The 20,393-nt window shown below is 45.5% G+C and overlaps 1 protein-coding gene across 3 annotated transcripts in view; it reads left to right on the top strand.

Annotated features, from left to right (window-relative positions):
* The window catches only part of gra (granulito), a 265,219-nt gene that overhangs the window by 161,438 nt on the left and 83,388 nt on the right, over nucleotides 1-20,393 (top strand). The gene's annotated exons all lie outside the window — the stretch shown is intronic.

Consider the following 20,393-nt stretch of genomic DNA (forward strand, 5'->3'; position numbering starts at 1 on the left):
CTGATTACAGCTTTATCATCAAGTCAAGTAGCGTTGTTTCACAAGCTCAGAATTCTTGAATTCTTATGGCTGACAGCATTGAAGTTAACAATTTTGCATCAAGAAGTTAAAGTTTCAAACTCGTAGGTTAAAATACCTCATGTAGGCTAAGAGCTCAAGGTATAAAATAGTAAGCATATGTGTAACCTTTTTTGATTAAAATTAAAACTGCCTACTATTAGCTGGCAACATTATGGTAAACTATACTCTTCAGTCTCTGCATAGATCAAAGGGCTGAATCAAGAGGCTAAAGAGATGACTCAGGCACTCTCTGATTGGATCTTGAGATTCCAGTTAATTGAATAGTAAATTAATTGCTTTGTGTGTTCTGTTTTCTCAGTAAGTTCTCTGTAGCCTCCTATTGTGGAAATTGGCTTAAAGGTCTATCGGTGTATCTTTGGAACTGGAAGAAAAAATTTAAAACTTACAATGAAGGGTTCACTCATTTGGGTTTATTTTGGCCTGTTGGATAAATCCTGGTGTGTACTCTTGATTTTGGAATCTTCTTCCAGTGATTAATGCAATGTGCATCCAAGAATAGTGGACCAAGATTAGGTTCATTGTACTTTGCTGACCCATCTCATCCCAAAAATTGATTGAAACACTGACAGTATCTTGGAGTTACAGACATTTACTTCATATGTCAGCATGGCCTTTCCCAAAATAATTATTCCATCCATCCAGAATGGTTTAGGTTTTCTCATTGCAGCATTCCATAGGTTCTTAAATGATTCTCTAGAGTTTTTACCTTCACCACTCTATCCAGTAGTGCAATTCCATATTTTGATCAATTCATTTTGTGATGAAAACTTCTTAATTAATCCTAAATTTATCTTTAACTAGTTTGATCCTGTGGTTCCTTCTCCTACTTTCAAAATTTAATTTAATTAATTTTCCATATTTACCTTTTTGTACTGTTTACAATCTTATGTACCTTCTACAGGACCTCTTAGACATCTTTCCAGGTATGACCCTCAACTTTCTCTATTTAAGAGACTTCTGAGACTAGGCATTAACTTTGTGACTTTTCTGCAGTGCCTCCACTGGAGGCTGTTGCTGAATACTATTCCTGCAATTTGGAACAAGGAAAATGGAGCAGGGCAGATAGAGGGCTTCAGGGTCATGAAAGCATTACTGGAGGCCTTAGTGCTGGAGGTGGACAAGAGGAGAGATACCATGGTTCGACACCAGGCTCTCCAGGACAACCCTCAAAATTGGTTTGGAGCAGGTGACCAGGGAGGTCAGTTCCCATTTCTGAACTCGAGAACCCGGCAGAATACCACAAGAAGTCAAGTGATCGCACACAGGTGGTCAATGTCAGTGAATACATTTTCATGACATTGCCGACAAACCATTCTACCAGCCTCTCAAGCTGCTCAATGCACCAGTCCCTAGCACCCAGGACTCACGAATAACATCCAGGTACTCCACCTCACCCTCATACACCTACCAATGCTTCCAGCCTCACACCCACTTCTCATTGCCTCTACATACCCCCAGCTATTCAGCTATATCAGACTTCCCTCTCTCTTGCAAGATATGGTGCACACAATAGAAGGGAACAGAGCTGATCCCAAGGGGGACAAGGATGCCTGCATCTCCTAAGCCCTACAGAGGAGATGGTTCTCTGCATCATGGGCCAGAGCTTGTGGCATCCAGCATTACTGAGAACATTGAGGATACTGGTATAGTCCTGCCTTATGCTCCTTCTCAGCTTCCAGGTCACTCATCCTGCTATCTGGCATGATGAGCAAACTGCAGATGGTGTCACCATGGACCTCTCGCTTTCCACCTCAACCCAAACTTCCTCGGCTGATTTTCTGATTTTAAACCCCCAAGGTCTGCCCCCTGCCCAATTACAGCATCCCCAGGAGGAGGAGAGGGAGCAAAAGCACAGCATTGATGAAGAGGTCCCGTCACATGATCTGAAACTCGCAGCCACCAGCTCAGATACTGGCACTACACATACCTCAAAGTCTAGTAAAAAGTTTGAATCAGGATGTAGTGAGTCATCAGGCACGAGGGGGCTGCAGCCAGGCCAGGGGGAAAGGATGGTTGATGCGCGAGCTCACTGGAGAGCGAGGTCACAGACTAGTTCTGCTACAGGGACTCAGATAAGGGCCTTGATGGGGAACTTTTCTTTACTCATTCATGTGATGTGGACGTCGCTGGCTATGCCAGCATTTATTGCCCATCCCTAAGTGCTCCTGAGATGAGTGGCCTTCTTGAACCACTGCATTCCTTGGGTTGTAGCTACATCCACAGTGCTGTTAGGAAGAGAGTCCCAGGACCTTGACCTCAGCGACAATGAAGGAACAGCAATATAGTTCCAAGTCAGGATGGTCTGTGGCTTGGAGAGGAACTTGCGGGTGGTGGTGTTTACATGCACCTGCTGCCCTTGTCCTTCTAGCTGAAAGAGGTCACAGGTTTGGAAGGTGCTGTCGAAGCAGCCTTAGTGAGTTGCTGCAGTGCATCTTGTAGATGGTACACACTGCTACCACTGTGCGTTGGTGGTGAAGCGAGTGAATGTTGAGGGTGGCAATAAAGTGGGCAGCTTTGTCCTGGATGGTGTCAAGCTTTATGAGTGTTGTTGGGGCTGCACCCATCCAGGCAAGTGGAGAGTATTCCATCACACTCCTAACTTGTGCCTTGCAGTTGGTGGACAGGCACTGGAGAGACAGGAGGCGAGTTACTCGCCACAAAATTCCCAAACTCTGACCTGCTCTTGTAGCCACAGTATCTGTGTGGCTTGTCCAGTTCAGTTTCTGATCAATGGTAACCCTGAGGATGTTGACAGTGGGTGATTCAGCAATGGTAATGCCATTGAACATCAAGGGGAGATGATTAGATTCTCTATTGTTTGAGATGGTCATTGCCTGGCACTTGTGTGGCGTGAATATTATTTGCCACTTATCAGCCTAAGCCCGGATGTTGTCCAGATTTTGCTGCATTTGGACACAGTTTGCTTCATTATCTGAGGAGTCGTGAATGGTGCTAAACATTGTGCAATCATTAGTGAACATACCCACTTCTGAGCTTATGATGGAGGGAAGGCCATTGATGAAGCAGCTGAAGATGGTTGGACCTAGGACACTACCCTGAGGAACTCCTGCAGTATTGTCCTGGAACTGAGATAATTGATCTCCAGTAACCACAACCATCTTCCTTTGTGCTAGCTATGACTCCAACCAGCAGAGAATTTCCCCCCAATTCCCATTGACTCCAGTTTTGCTAGGGCTCCTTGACGCCATACTAGATCGAATGCTGCCTTGATGTCAAGGGCATTCACTCTCCCATCACCTCTGGAATTCAGCTTTTCTGTCCATGCACACCCAGATGCTGGGTGCATTGTCTACCCTGCCAGACAGCCTCCTCTCACTGTCATGGAACATGGATGAGCCCGTCTCCAAATGGGCAGATGGGACTGTGAAGAACTTGCCCTCTGTGCAGCCTTTGCTCCGTCTCCCTGTCATGGTGCAGACCCAGAAGCACTGCCTGTTGCAGCCTTTGCGTGAACAGATCACCAAATCCTCTGAGAATGCATCGACACTCTCTGCCAAGTCCAGGAACTCACCACAAGACATCCAAAAAGTGCCCTGTTACCATTTCCCTAATAATGGAATACAAGACAGAGCTTAGAAAGTTATTTTACCCAGAGAACATGTCTTGAGGGGCACCCAGTGCATGAACATTTTATCTTTGGTGTGTGACAAGCACATTTGTCTAATGGACCTGTGAAATCTAAAGTTGGCATTTGTGCATCACATCTGCCTAGTAGAGCTTTGTGATGTCATGATAGGACAAGTTCAGAAGCATCCAGCGCATGCAAGGGAAACTTTCTCGAGGCCCCTTCTCAAGATCTGCTGAATGTTTCCGGCAATTTTTATTTATATTTCAGATTTCCTGGATTGTAGTCTTTTGCCTCCAACTATTTCAGATTTCCAGGATTGCAGTCTTTTGCCTCTGACTATTTGTTGCATAGCTTAATTATTCACTCCCCTGTGATTCACACTCAATCCCCAGCTAGGTTGTTAGTTTTGTGACTATTTGCATTCTCCCCATGAGAGCACAGGATATCTGAGGGCCACACTGGATGCCCCTCAAGACATGTTCTCTGGGTAAAATAACTTTCTAAGCTCTGTCTAGTATTCCATTATTAGGGAAATGGTAACAGGGCACTGTGTCTAATCATATTATGATTGGATTTCAAAAAGCATTCGATAAGCTGCCACACAGATCATTACACAAAATTAGGGCTCATGAGATTGGGGGTAATATATTAGCATGGATTGAGGATTGGTTAATGGACAGAAAATAGATTAGGAATAAACAGGTCATTTTCAGGACAGCAGGCTGTAACTAGCAGAGTATCACAAGGTTCAGTGCTTGGGCCTCAGCTATTTACAATCTATATCAATTACTCTGACGAAGGGACCCAGTGTAATGTATCCAAATTTGCTGATGATAGCAAGTTAGGTGGGAATGTAAACTGTGAGGAGGATGCAAGTAGGCTTTAAAGCGATCTAGACAGGTTGAGTGAATGGGCAAGAACATGGCAGATGGAATGTAATGTGGGAGCATGTGAAGTTATCCACTTTGGTAGGAAGAATAGAAGAGCAAAGTATATTTTTAAATGGTGAGAGACTGGTAAATGTTGGTATTCAGAAAGACCTTGGGGTCCTTGTATACGAATCACAGTAAGTTAGCAAGCAATTAGAAAAGCTAATGGCATGTTAGCCTTTATTACAAAGAGATTGGACTATAAGAGTAAGGAATAAAAACAGGGTCACTGACCCAAAACGTTAACTCTGCTTCTCTTTTCACGGATGCTGCCAGACCTGCTGAGTGGTTCCAGCATTTCTTATTTTTATTTCAGATTTCCAGCATCTGCAGTATTTTGCTTTTATATAAGAGTAAGGAAGTCTTATTACAATTACATAGAGCCTTGGTGAGACCACCCCTGGAGTACCGGTTACAGTTTTGGTTTCCTTACCTAAAGGAGGATATATATGTCTTAGAAGTAATGCAACAATTCACTAGTCTGATTCTTGGGATGAGGGGATTGTCCTATGAGATAGATTGAGTTTACTAGGCCTATATTCCCTGGATTTTAGAATAATGAGATGTGATCTAATTAGAGCATATGAAGTTCTTAAGGGGCTTGACAGGGTAGATGGTGGGAGGATGTTTCCTCTGGCTGGTGAGTATAGAAGTAGGTATCACAATCTCAGGATAAGGGATTGACTATTTATGACTGAAATGTGGAAAAATATTTCACAAAAAGGGTTGTGAATCTCTGGAATTCTCTACCCTAGAGAGCTGCAGATGCTCATTCATTGAGTATATTCAAGACTGAGATAGTTTAATTTTTGGATACTGTGGGAATTAAGGGATATGGGAATAGTGCAGGAAGGTGGAGTTGAGATAGAAGGTCAGCTATTATTGAATGGCAAAGCAGACTTGAAGTGCTGAATGGCCTACTCTTGCTCCTATATTTTAAGTTTTTATGACTGTACTCGAAGGTTGATGTTTTCCATCTGCCTCCACAAATTGTGGTCATTGTGTCGAATCTTCTTTTGTCCTATTCAGTGCACACTTTCAAAGTTACCCTGGATGCATGATATTGTATGGGTGACTACCACACCAAATTCCTCTACTATGCTTGGAGTTGACCAAGCAGACCCAGATACTGTCAGTGCTAAATCAAAATTAGCACTGATGTTACCTTTAATCCTTTCCTTGCTTGAGCTGAGGCTTTTCTTGTTTGTGCTGCTCCTTTGTTGCCTCCAGTCTATGCAATTCTAACTGCTACACATGCACTTTGTCCTTTCTTTCCGGATCGCAACTGAATGCTTTTATACATTGCTGCTTAGAGCATTCCGCATTTGGTTCATCAAATCTTGCCACTATTGCATTGGTTTCTGAACGAATGTTCATTGTAACTGCTATTTCAATCAGCTTCTTTAATTTTACCTGTTGGTCTGCATATGATATTAAGATGTCATTTTCACTACACCCAATTGTTATGAGACAAGCATTCACCACGATCTTTTCAACTGGTAAGCACTGAATTTCATAGACATGTCCTCTAGCTCCCTAAGAACTGAAGCATAACCTCATGTACAAAACAATGTGGGTCAAGATTTACTTGTAGAATTTCCACCACAATTCCAAGCCACTTCAAAGGATGATTCATATCAGTCATGTCAGATACGTTAGGGGAAATTTTCCCAAGTCTTTGGAGGTGGGGTGGGGGGGTGGTCGGCAAAATGTGGAAAAAAGACATCAGGCCAGTAACCCTCCCTCGGGATTTCCCGGGGAAGATTACCAGTGAGGTCAGGAACCCCTGTGGATGAAACACGCCGCTAATTAGGACAATTAAATCAATAAAGAGTCATTTTGTGGGTGCAATGGCTCTTTCCCAATGGCGCATGTCAGCAATACAGCAAAGTCTGGAAGGTGAGCGCGCAGCAGACAGTCATTGAGGGCTCAACCTGCCATCATTGCAGCACTTTAAAGGGGGAAACTAGCATTCAATAGCCATAGTGTAAGGCTAGTGCTGACAGGAGCTACTCCTTAAAGCAAGTACTTTGGATGGTTTGCAGCAAGAGGAATTTGGTTTCATTCCATTGAGGCCAATTGGAGAGATAAATGGTTGTATTGACCTTTAAGACTATGTCCTTACACAGAAACATGGGTTCCACATACTCTGAGGCTGGCTGGGCTTCTTCTGTCATCCTCTGGAAAGAGCACCTGCCTCCATGCCCTCACAGCTTCCACCATGACCGTAAAAAAAAAGTCAACAGTGACATCACAGGAAAGCTGCAAGGTGACTGGTTGGTGAGTAACTGCTGTTAGGGGATAGCTGTAAATAGCTGGCTTAGTAACTAAGGTAAGTAAGGTCTACAGTTTATTTTCATATAAAGTAAGTAGTGTTTTTTAGAGAGTTCTGCAGTAACGAGGACCAGGGAAGAAGGGCCTCAGAGTAATTGATATTATTTGATATTAAGCATCTTCCAATAGGGTTAATTTAAAGGGTTAAGTCATGGCAGGAGAGCTCAAAGCCGTGGTGTGCACCTCATGCTCCATGTTGGAAGCCGCGAACAATTCCAGTGCCTGGGATCGGCATATGTGCAGGAAATGTCTCCAGCTGCAGCTCCTGGAAGCCCAGGTTTCAGAGCTGGAGCGGCGGCTGGGGACACTGTGGAGCATCCGTGAGGTGGAGAGCATCGTGCATAGCACGCATAGAGAGGTGGTCATACCGCAGGCTCAGACCCCACAGGCAGGAAAGGAATAGGTGACCACCAGGCAGAGCAAGAGAACTAGGCAGGCAGTGCAGGAATCTCCTGTGGCTATTCCCCTGCAAAACAGATATACTGCTTTGGATACTGTTGGGGGGAATGGCCTCTCGGGAAAGCAGCAACAGCCCAATTTGTTGCACCACGGTTGGCTCTGCTGCACAGGGGAGGAGTTAAAAGTGTGGGAATACAATCGTTATAGGGGATTCAATTGTAAGGGGAATAGATAGGTGTTTCTGTGGCCACAAAAGAGACTCCAGGATGGTATGTTGCCTCCCTGGTGCTAGAGTCAAAGATGTCTCAGAGCAGTTACAGGACATTCTGAAGGGAGAGGGTGAACAGCCAGTGGTCATGGTACACATTGGTACAAACGCCATAGGTAAAAAAAAGGATGAGGTCCGAAAAGCAGAATATAGGGAGTTAGGAAGTAAGTTGAAAAGTAGGACCTCAAAGGTAATGATCTCAGGATTACTACCAGTGCCACGTGCTAGTCAGAGTAGAAATAGCAGGATATATCGGATGAATACTTGGCTGAAGAGATGGTGTGAGGGGGAGGGTTTTAGATTCCTGGGACATTGGGACCAGTTCTGGGGGAGGTGGGACCAGTACAAACTGGACAGGTTACACCTGGGCAGGATCGGGACTGATGTCCTAGGGGGAGTATTTGCGAGAGTAGTTGGGGAGGTTTGAAACTAAAATGGCAAGGGGATGGGAACCTTTGCAAGGAGTCAGAGGAGGGGTGATCAAGGACAAGAACAAAAGACAGTAAGGGAATAAGAAAAATGATAGGCAGATAAATCAAGAGCCAGAATCAAACAAGGTAACAATGAAAAATAGTGGGAAGAGGACAGGTAATGTTAAAAAGACAAGCCTTAAGGCTTTGTGCCTTAACGTGCGAAGCATTCGCAATCAAGTGGGGGAATTAATTGTGCAAATAGATGTAAACGGGTATGATATAGTCGGGATTACGGAGACATGGCTGCAGGGTGACCAGGGATGGGAGATGAACATCCAGGGGTATTCAGTATTTAGGAAGGACAGACAAAAAGTAAAAGGCGGTGGAGTTGCATTGCTGGTTAAAGAGGAAATTAACGCAATAGTGAGGAAGGATATTAGCTCTGATGATGTGGAATCTGTATGGGTAGAGCTGAGAAACACTAAGGGGCAAAAAATGTTAGTGGGGATTGTATATAGACCCCCAAACTGTAGTGGTGATGGGAATGGCATTAAACAGGAAATTAGAGACGCATGCGATAAAGGAACATCTGTAATTATGGGTGAATTTAATCTGCATATAGATTGGGCAAATCAAATTAGTCACAATATCGTAAAGGAGGAATTCATAGAATGTATACGGGATGGTTTTCTGGACCAATACGTTGAGGAACCAACTAGAGAACAGGCCATCCTAGACTGGGTATTGTGTAATGAGAGAGGGATAATTGACAATCTAGTGGTGTGAGACCCCTGGGGATGAGCGACCATTATATGATAGAATTCTTCATCAAGATGGAGAGTGACGTAGTTGATTCTGAGACTAGGGTCCTGAATCTTAATAGAGGAAACTACGAAGGTATGAGGCGCGAATTGTCTATGATGGATTGGGAAACGTTACTTAAAGGGATGACGGTGGACAGGCAATGGCAAACATTCAAAGAGTGACTGGATGAACTACAACAATTGTTTATTCCTGTCTGGCGCAAAAGTAAAATGGGAAAGATAGCCAAACCATGGCTTACAAGGGAAATTAGAGATAGCATTAGATCCAAGGAAGAGGCATACAAATTCGCCAGAAAAAACAGCAGACCTGAGGATTGGGAGCAGTTTAGAATTCAGCAACGGAGGACCAAGGGATTGATTAAGAAGGGAAAATAGAGTACGAGAGTAAGCTTGCGGGGAACATAAAAACTGACTGTAACAGTTTCTACAGGTATGTGAAGAGAAAAAGATTGGTGAAGACAAATGTAGGTCCCTTACAGTCAGAAACAAGGGAATTTATTATGGGGAACAAAGAAATGGCTGACCAACTAAATGCATACTTTGGTTCTATCTTCACAAAAGAGGACACAAATAACATACCAGAAATGTTGGGGAACGCGGTTTAGAGAGAGAGAGGAACTGAAGGAAATGAGTATTAGTAGAGAAATGGAATTGGGAAATTGATGGGATTGAAGGCCGATAAATCCCCAGGGCCTGATAATCTACATCCCAGAGTACTTCAGGAAGTGGCCCTAGAAATAGTGGATGCATTGGTGGTCATCTTTCAAAATTCTATGGACTCTGGAACAGTTCCTACAGATTGGAGGGTAGCTAATGTAACCCCACTATTTAGAAAGGGAAGTAGAGAGAAAACAGGAAATTATAGACCAGTCAGCCTGACATCGGTAGTGGGGAAAATTCTAGAATCCATTATCAAAGATTTTATAGCAGAGCACTTGGAGAACAGTGGTAGAATTGGACAGCGTCAACATGGATTTACGAAAGGGAAATCATGCTTGACAAATCTTGTAGAATTCTTCGAGGATATAACTAGTAGAGTTGATGAGAGGGAGCCAGTGGATGTGGTTTATTTGGACTTTCAGAAGGCTTTCGACAAAGTCCCACATAAGAGGTTAGTGTGTAAAATTAAAGCACATGGGATTGGGGGTAGTGTATTGCGATGGATAGAATTGGTTGGCAGACAGGAAACAAAGAGTAGAAATAAATGGGGCTTTTTCCGAATGGCAGGCAGTGACTAGTGGGGTACCACAGGGATCAGTGCTAGGACCCCAGCTATTCACAATATATATTAATGATTTAGATGAGGGAACTAAATGTAATATCTCCAAATTTGCAGATGACACAAAACTGGGTGGGAGGGTGAGTTGTGAGGAGGATGTAGAGAGGCTTCAAGGTGATTTGGACAAGTTGAGTGAGTGGGAAAAATGCATGGCAGATGCGGTATAATGTGGATAAATGTGAGGTTATCCACTTTGGTAGCAAAAACAGCAAGGCAGTTTATTATCTTACCGGCTATAAACTGAGAGAGAGGAATATGCAACGAAACCTGGGTGTTCTTGTACACCAGTCACTGAAGGTAAGCATGCAGGTGCAACAGACAGTAAAAAGGGCAAATGGTTTGTTGGCCTTCATAGCGAGAGGATTCGAGTACAGGAGCAGGGATGTCTTGCTGCAATTATACAGGGCCTTGGTGAGGCCACGCCTGGAATATTGTGTGCAGTTTTGGTCTCCTTATCTGAGGAAGGATGTTCTTGCAATAGAGGGAGTGCAGTGAAGGTTTACCAGACTGATTCCTGGGATGGCAGGACTGACGTATGAGGAGCGATTGAGTCGGTTAGGATTATATTTGCTGGAGTTCAGACGAGTGAGGGGGGATTTCATAGAAACCTATAAAATTCTAACATCACTTGACAGAGTAAATGCAGGAAGGATGTTCCCGATGGTGGGGGAGTCCATAACCAGGGGTCATAGCCTAAGGATATGGAGAAATCTCTTCACACAGAGAGTGGTAAGTCTGTGGACTTTGCTACCACAGAAAGCAGTTGAGGCCAAAACATTGTATGTTTTCAAGAAGAAGTTAGATATAGCTCTTGGGGCAAAAGGGATCTAAGGATATGGGAGGAAAGTGGGAACAGGTTATTGAGTTGGGTGATCAGCCATGATCACAATGAACGGCCCTTCAAGCCTGCTCTGCCAAATGGCCTATTCCTGCTCCTGTTTTTCTATGTTTCCATGTAAATGCTGCATCTGTGAATCGTTGGCCAGCCCTTCCCCTTCTGGCATGCATCTTCCACTTCCTTTTGCTTCTTCAAATTTGATATCCACAATGTACTGTTCTGCCACCGTGTGCACTGCCGGCGTCTCTTTAAATAATCAACCGTCATTCGGATTTTGTGACTGATCTGCCCACCTGCTGTACCTAATTGTATGCCACTTCTGGAGTTGCCCTCGTAATTGGCTGGCTCCTGCAAAATTCACCCGGAAGGCCTCTACGAGCAGGGTCGGGTTGCCGACCTGGATATGGTCCTGACCCACCGTCAAAAATGAAGTCCATAAGATTCAGCCTTTTCTTACCAGATTCAAGTAACAAACAAGTTTATCCATAGTTAATCATATATAGTGACAGCAAATTACAGCTAGTTATTGAAGTATGTTCAAATAGCACAGTGGATTTGAATTAATTTTGGAAGAGTTAAGCAGATAAACACATTTTTTGAGTTCCTTTGGATAACTTTCCTGAGCAGTCACATTCTTTCTCAAAATTATATAGGTGCTCATAGCTACACAATTCATGTCTTGCCTCCACATCTGTTGTGGAAGGTACAAGCAGTACCAACTGATACATGAAAAGGTTTCAATCCTTAAAAAGAAGGAACTTGCATTTAACTGTTAGGATGTATGAAAACACTTCAGCCAATTCTGCACTCAGCAACATCCTACAAAATGCAAATGACCAACTAATTTGTTTTGTGGCATTGGCAAAGGGTTAAATGCTGATTAGAGTTATTACATTTTTGTCCCAATTGTTTTGGGGTGAAACTTTGGGTTGAATTTTCAGGGGACCCTGAAGTCACGAATGGGAGGGCGGGGAGGTGGGGCAAGGAGTGTGTTAATTTCAAGATGCCGTTCCCGGCACCAGCAATAATTACCAGGCTGGTGGGGGAGGGGTGGGGGGGTGTTGGTGGAGGGTGGGACAGGAATCCTGCTCTCTGCCCAATGATGCCAATTAAAACTGTTCAGAAGCTCATTAAGAGCTTGGCAAGATTTGAGCCTTACATTTTTAAAGGGGTGCACCGGTTACCCATGCCTTCAGAAACAGGTCATCTGAAGGGAGGCATGTATAGAGTGACTGCTGCAGACTACCACCCCGGCCTCGTAAGAGGTTTGAGTCTTAAATTTTTAAAGGGGTGTACAGGTTACCCACACCTTCAGAAACTGAAGCAGGCGTGTATAGAGTAGTTGCTGCAGGCTATCACCCGGCGTCGTAAGAGTGGGGCAAAGGGGGAATCGTCACTTGGTATGGCCTTGGCACTGTGCAGGCAGCAGGGAGAGTGGGCACACAGTGCCCAGGATTTGAGCAGGGTCAGCAACCCCCTGGCATTTCAGGGGAGAAGGGCAGGGGGCAAGGTTGCCAAGGACAATTGGGCAGCCACCTGCACAGAAGGGTGGGGGCTCCAGCTGGCAATGGGGGAATGACTGTCAGATTTTGGGCGCAGTGGCAATGAGGGGCAACACCCTCCACAGGAAGGGCAGAACCCGGGCATCTGGAGGGCATGGGAGAGGAAAGAGGGGCAGGAAGGCAATGGAGGCCAAACCCTCAACACAAGATCTACCGCCGAAGATGGAGCTACCTGGAGATTGCCGAAAACCAGTGCCGCAGGAGACTGCGGCTGTCCAGGCAGATGGTCACAGACATCTGTGCCCTCATTGCCGAAGACTTCGCACCTTTCAGCACTGGCCATCAAAGTCAAGGATCAGCTGCATACCTTAATAGCACCTCAAAAACAGCTGAACACCACTGCATTTTGCTGGTCACTGATGCCCTCTTTGCCAAAGCTGGACAGCACATGCATTTAATGACTGACACGGCCTTGCAGGGACAGAGGGTATTGGGTTTCACCTCCATTGCTGGATTCCCCCAGGTGCAGGGCATTGATTGCACCCATATGGTCATCAAGGCATCCATCCACCGACCAGTGAGATCCATCAAGAAGGGTTTCTGCTCCCTCAATGTCCAACTAACCTGCGACCACAACAAAAGCTTCCTCCATGTGTGCGCTCATTTTCCTGGCAGCTGCCTTGACTCTTTCATCCTCTGCCAGACCAGGCTGCCTCCAACCCTCAAAGTGCGTGGACGGATCCGAGGGGACAAGGTATATATCTTGAAGAGGTAGCTCATGACCCCTCTTCGGGAGCCCTAGACAGAGACACCGAGGTGATATAACCAATGTCACCTGCTCAGTAGGACAACCATTGAGCAGACCATCAGGATTATGAAGATACGATTTCAATGCCTGGGCTGGTCAGGTGGTGTCCTCCAAATCCCTCCTTCAAGGGTCTCTGTAATTGTGGTGGTCTGCTATGCTCTCCATTACATGGCACTGCAGAGAGCTGTGGATCTTGAGGAATATGAGGCTTTGGAAGGAGACAGCTCATCAGGGGATGAGCTGGAGGTGAGAGGAGAAAAAAGGGGAGGCAGATGGTGATGACGCTGAACAGAGAGGTGTCCCTGCTATACGATGAGATGACCTCTTCCTATCACTCTCCAGGAAGAAGATCTCCATCCTCTCCCTCACAGCCTCCAGCATTAGATCCATGTCAGCATCGATGAAGCAAGGGGCTGCCCTGCCCTGGGTACCTAGCCTGCAGACCCCCTGTGACATCTCGCTTCCCTCTGCTGCAGCAGAAGACTTTGGTACAAACTGTAGATCTCTCTCTCAGGGCAACCAGCAGCTTCAGTGATGACTGCCCTGGGAGTCTAAATGAGTTCCGCTCTTCATCCGCCTCCATTCCCACCCCCACTGGCTCTAACTGGACAGGGAACCTGTCTCCATACCAATTAAGGGCTTCCCCACACATATCCTAACCTTAATCAGTTTAAATCCAGTTCCTGTTTCCTGCCTCCATGGCAAGAATTCAGCCCTTGATGTCTATCTGCTTCCACTCCCATCTGTTCATGCCACTTGCAATTTTAAAACAAGCACCTAGACAGCAAAATCTAGCTCCTTAGTGCCTGGCTTTTCAGTGTTAGGAGTGCTGTTTTGGCTTCAAAAGCATCTCTGCAGCATGCATATACACCTATGTGGTGCGAGCTGTGCTGGACACCATTTTGGTGAGGGCATTACCATGCATGCTGGAAGTATGCAGAGTAGGCTGGCATGAGAACAGATCTGGCCCAGGTAAATTTGAATCCAAGAGTTATAGGCAGAACTGTAACGGGACAAAGGGCTGCCTTTAAAGAGGAGATAGTATAGGTACAATCGAGGTACATTCCTACAAGGGGGAAAGGTAGGACAAACAAAGCCAGAGCTATCTGGATGATCAAAGAGATAAAGAGTAAGATGAAGCAGAAGAGGGTCCATATGACAAATATCAGGTTGATAATACAAGTGAGAACCAGACTGAACCAGTGAGAACCAGTTTCAGTAGGGGAGCATTTCGGGAACAGTGACCATAATTCTGTAAGTTTGAAGGTACTTGTGGATAAGGATAAGAGTAGTCCTCGGGTGAAGGTGCTAAATTGGGGGAAGGCTAATTATAACAATATTAGGCAGGAACTGAAGAATTTAGATTGGGGGTGGCTGTTTGAGGGTAAATCAACATCTGACATGTGGGAGCCTTTCAAACGTCAGTTGATTAGAATCCAGGACCAGCATGTTCCTGTGAGGAAGAAGGATAAGTTTGGCAAGTTTCGGGAACCTTGGATAATGAGGGATATTGTGAGCCTCGTCAAAAAGAAAAAGGAAGCATTTGTAAGGGCTAGAAGGCTGGGAACAGACGAAGCCCTTGAGGAATATAAAGACAGTAAGAAGGAACTTAAGCAAGGAGTCAGGAGGGCTAAAAGGGGTCATGAAAAGTCATTGGCAAACAGGATTAAGGAGAATCCCAAGGCTTTTAATACGTATATAAAGAGCAAGAGGGTAACCAGGGAAAAGGTTGGCCCACTCAAGGACAGAGGAGGGAATCTATGTGTGGAGCCAGAGGAAATGGGCGAGGTATTAAATGAGTACTTTGCAACAGTATTCACCAAAGAGAAGGACTTGGTGGATGATGAGTCTAGGGAAGGGAGTGTAGATAGTCTGTGTCATGTCATTATCAAAATGGAGGAGGTGTTGGGCGTCTTGCAAAGCATTAAAGTAGATAAGTCCCCAGGGCCTGATGGGATCTACCCCAGAATACTGAGGGAGGCAAGGGAAGAAATTGCTGCGGCCTTGACAGAAATCTTTGTATTCTCATTGGCTACACGTGAGGTCCCAGACGACTGGAGAATAGCCAATGTTGTTCCTTTTGTTTAAGAAGAGTAGCAAGGATAATCCAGGAAATTATAGGCCAGTGAGCCTTACGTCAGTGGTAGGATTTACTCCCATTTGGAAACAAATGAACATTAGCGAGAGGCAGCATGGTTTTGTAAAGGGGAGGTCTTGTCTCACTAACTTGATTGAGTTTTTTGAGGAAGTGACGAAGATGATTGATGAAGGAAGGGCTGTGGATGTTGTCTATCTGGACTTCAGTAAAGCCTTTGACAAGGTCCTTCATGGCAGACTGGTACAAAAGGTGAAGTTAGACGGGATCAGAGGGGAGCTGGCAAGATGGATACAGAACTGGCTCGGTCATAGAAGACAGAGGAGGGTAGCAGTGGAAGGGTGCTTTTCTGAATGGAGGGCTGTGACTAGTGGTGTTCCGCAGGGTTCAGTGCTGGGACCTTTGCTGTTTGTAGTATATATAAATGATTTGGAGGAAAATGTAGCTGGTCTTATTAAGTTTGCGGACGACACAAAGGTTGGTGGAGTTGCAGATAGTGATGAGGATTGTCAGAGGATACAGCAGGATATAGATCGGTTGGAGACTTGGGCGGAGAAATGGCAGGTGGAGTTTAATCCGGACAAATGTGAGGTAATGCATTTTGGAAGATCTAATACAGGTGGGAAGTATACAGTAAATACAGAATCCTTAGGAGTCAGTTACTAGGGGACATAGGTTTAAGGTGCAAGGGGCAAAGTTTAGAGGGGATGTGCGAGGCAAGTTCTTTACAGAGGGTGGTGAGTGCCTGGAACTTGCTGCCGGGGGAGGTGGTGGAAGCAGGTATGATAGCGACGTTTAAGAGGCATCTTGACAAATACATGAATAGGATGGGAATAGAGGGATACGGTCCCCGGAAGTGCAGAAGGTTTTAGTTTAGACAGGCATCAAAATCAGCGCAGGCTTGGAGGGCCGAATGGCCCGTTCCTGTGCTGTACTGTTCTTTGTTCTTTGTCTTTGTTCTTTGAATATAGACGGTTCAGAGGGTAAGTGAAAAAGAAATGAGAAGCGAAGGGACAGACGACAAACATAAAAGGAAATCCAAAAGTCTTCTATCGGCATGTAAGTAGTAAAAAGGTGGTAAAAGGAGGAGTGGGGCCAATTAGGAACCAAAAAGGGTATTTATGCATGAGGGCAGAGGGCATGGCTGAGGTAGGAAATGAGTACTTTGCATCTGTTTTTACCAAGGAAGAAGATGCTGATAAGTCATAGTGAAAGAGGAGGTAGTTGAGACACTAGATGGCTAAAAATTGATCAAGAGGAGGTATTATTAGATAGGTTGGCTGTACTTAAAATTGAAAAGTCACCAGGACCAAATGAGCTGCATCTGAGGATACTGAGAGAAGTAAAGGTGGAAATAGCAGAGGCACTGGCCATAATCTTCCAATCCTCCTTAGACACAGGGGTAGTGCCAGCAGAATGGAGAATTGCAAATGTTACACCCTTGTTCTGAAAAGTGTGTAAGTATAAAACCAGCAACTACAGGCCAGTCAGTTAATCTCAGTGGTGGGAAGCTTTTAGAAATGATAATCCGGGACAAAATTAACAGTCACTTGGACAAATGTGGACCAGTGGGGATTTGTTAAAGGAAAATTGTGTTTAACTAACCTGATTGAATTATTTGATGAGGTAACAGAGAGGTTGTTCAGGTAGTAATTCTCGTACCTGAATCTCAGCAAGGAGCAGTTTATCAGATGTCTGTGCTTCGGTAAAGCCATCCTCGCTGAAATCTGTCACCTGCTGTAGCCATAACTGTAACCTCGGAGCAAGGTAAGGAATGCATTGCCACTGGCTGTGTTGGTGACTCTGGCCATTTACATTTGTCCATTGCTTCCTTCCATGCTGGAGCAGGTGAAATTTGCAACATCTCCCAGTTTGCTGTCCGCTGTTGCATAAGGGAAGACACAGACGCTCTTTATTATAAGAGAGCTGAATACATTTAATTCTCTTTTGCCAGAGAGAAGCAGGCAGACCGTGCACACAACTTTGTGAGGATTGCAGGCTTTCTCATGGTGCAGAGTGCCATTAACTGCTCATCTGTTACTTTGTGGGATCCGCATGTCAACTCTGAGATATACCGCAACTTAAAGGGATTCCACTTCATCATTATGCAGCTAGTGTCTGACCATATGAAGCGTATCATGCAGGTCAATGCCCAGTATTCTGACAGCAGTCATGATGCCTTTATTCTGTGACAGTTCACTGTGCCATCTACATTTGAGACAAACCAGAGGGTGGTCACTGGGTGACAATGGCTATCCTTTGAAGACATGGCTCATGACTCCAGTTTATAATCCATGCACACGTATGTGGCATGCATACAATGAGAGCCTTGCTGCTGCAAGAAATGTGACAGACCAGATCATTGGGGCGCTGAAACAACACTTCCATTGCCTGCAACATTCTGAAGGAGCCTTGCAGTACTCGGCAGAACGTGTGTCAGGATTTGTGGTGGTTTGCTACATGCAGCACAGCATTGCCAATATGAGGATACTGCCCTTGCCACCAGCTCAGGAGGAGGAGAAGGAGGAAGGGAGGAGGCAACCAACTGCTCCCCTTTCTGGCCAGTCTATCCATGATTGACTCATCCGACTCCAGTACCTGTGAAGGCAACTCCAATTCCCCATTCATCTACATACCTGACCTGACCTTCCCTCTGATGCTTTCCCTTGGCCACAATACAAAAAAAAAGCAACACAAAATAACCATTCCAAACTATATTTATAAATCAAACCATTCTATATTGCAATTAAACATCAACTAATCACTCTTATGCATTCCCTTAGTGCCTGTCTTGCAGATGCCTTTGCCTGTCCTACGTAGTGTTACCCCAGTGGCTTCAGCATGGCTGATGGACACGACTGGCTTTCACTGGGAGAGACTGCAGCTCACCTTGCATGATGACCTCGAACAGCTCTGGCCCTAAAAGGCCCAGTTTCAGACTGCATGATTGTGACACGGGTGGCATCAGTCTAGGCAGACTGCCTGACAGGTAGCATCATTGCATTACAAAAGTATGAGCTTACACTGCGTCACCCAGATGTTGTGCGGCTTCTGCCTGTGCTGCAATGGAAGCCAAGATATCAGCGATCAGATGTTGCATCATGCCTGAGTCTGCAAGTGTGTTAATGGAGTTGGCCACTAATTCCACACAGGAAAGAATGGGCTCCAAGCTCTGCGCAAAGCCCTGTGCGAAGTTGGTGCTGGACTCCTCCATACTCCTTGATGTTGCACACAGGCTTTCTGGAATGCCTACCGATGCAGCAAGCATTTCATTGTGCATACCCATCAGTCTTCTTCGATAGGCCATCCCATCGAAGTTCTCACCTGAGCCTTCTCCAACAGAACTCATGCGCAACCTTGATAGCACCTGCACAATCCTTGTCCCCTGCCCTGGCTGCAAGCCACCTGTACCTGCATCTCACCACGTGCAGATCATGCCTTGAAACTATTCTCTAAATCACATGCAGTATCAGTATCTGAACTGGTAGCTGCGAAGGTGAGAACGCGTGATGGTGTTCCTTCTTCATCACTGTCTTCCTGGCTTTTCACCTGTTGCTCATCTACCACGACCTGGCCAGTTGCAGTTCTTGGATACTTGAAAAGAGAAAGACAACAAGGGTAGAGTTGTGGTGAGGGAATTGGGGAAAAGCAAGAGGTGTATGCTTGCACCATCTAGAGCTTGTAAATCAGAAGAGATTGTGGAATGAGGGAAATTGGGATCTGACAGGCAGGATTAGGTAAGAGGATGCCGTTATCTTCGATGGTTCAGCACTGCTGCTGTCCACGGCCTCAGAGATGGTCGCTCCAATGATGTCAACTGCCATCTTGTCCATTGGTGTTAAGGACAAAAGGCCATGCCTGTCCCCTGCCAGTTAGCTCCTGCAGCCTCTTGTTCTGCGCTGACTTGTCTTGTAAGAAAGTGGGAAGTGTGTCAGTAAGTGTGGTGCAATCTGTTTGGGTGATATGGCTGTCTTGGTTGAATAGCTGGTAACATGTGCAAGCTGTGAAATGTGGGAGTGTAGTTTGCAGCAGTGCTAAGTGTGTGAGGGTGAACTTAGCTATGAATGATAGGTATGAGTCATGATTGATGGAGATTATGGGAAGGTCGGTGATGGGTGTGTGATACATTGAGCAATATGTGAGTCCAGTGGTGCAGTTGGAAGGATTTGGCTATGAAGATACATTCAATGTCCTCAACCACTCTTGAGGTCATTGAACATTTTGTGATGCTGCATCTAGGACTTCGGGGCTTGACTCCTTGCATTGAAAACCATGGTTATCTGGCCCTATTGCCTTCCCAAAGGCATATCCCCGACGCTCCCATTACTACAAACCCCGGTTCAATGAAGAGTGCAGGAGGGCATGCCAGGAGCAGTACCAGGCATACCTAAAAATGAGGTGTCAGCTGGTGAAGCCGCAACCCAGGACTACTTGTCTGCCAAGCAGCAGAAGCAGCATGCCATAGACAGGGCTAAGTGATCCCACAACCAAAGGATCAGATCTAAGCTCTGCAGTCCTGCCACATCCAGTCATGAATAGTGGTGTATAATTAAGCAATGAACAGGAGGAGGCGGCTCCAGAAATATTCCCATCCTCAGCAATTGAGGAGCCCAGCACCAGTACAAAAGACAAGGCTGAAGCATTTGATCCATCTTCAGCCGGAAGTGCCAAGTGGATGATCCATCTCTTCCTCCTCCTGAGGACCCCAGCATCACAGATGCCAGTCTTCAGCCAATTCGATTCACTCCACATGATATCAAGAAACAGCTGAAGGCACTGGATACTGTAAAGGCTATGGGCCCTGACCACATTCTGGCAATAGTACTGAAGACTTGTGCTCCAGAACTAGTCGCGCCCCTAGCCAGGCTGTTCCAGTAGAGCTACAACACTGGCATCTACCTGGCATTGTGGAAAATTGCTCAAGTATGTCCTATACACAAAAAACTGGACAGATCCAACCCGGCCAATTACAGCCGGATCAGTCTACTCTCAAGCATCTGCAAAGTGATGGAAGGGGACATCAACAGTACTATC

Source organism: Heterodontus francisci, chromosome 5 (genome assembly GCF_036365525.1).
Source record: "Heterodontus francisci isolate sHetFra1 chromosome 5, sHetFra1.hap1, whole genome shotgun sequence".
NCBI lineage: Eukaryota > Metazoa > Chordata > Chondrichthyes > Heterodontiformes > Heterodontidae > Heterodontus > Heterodontus francisci.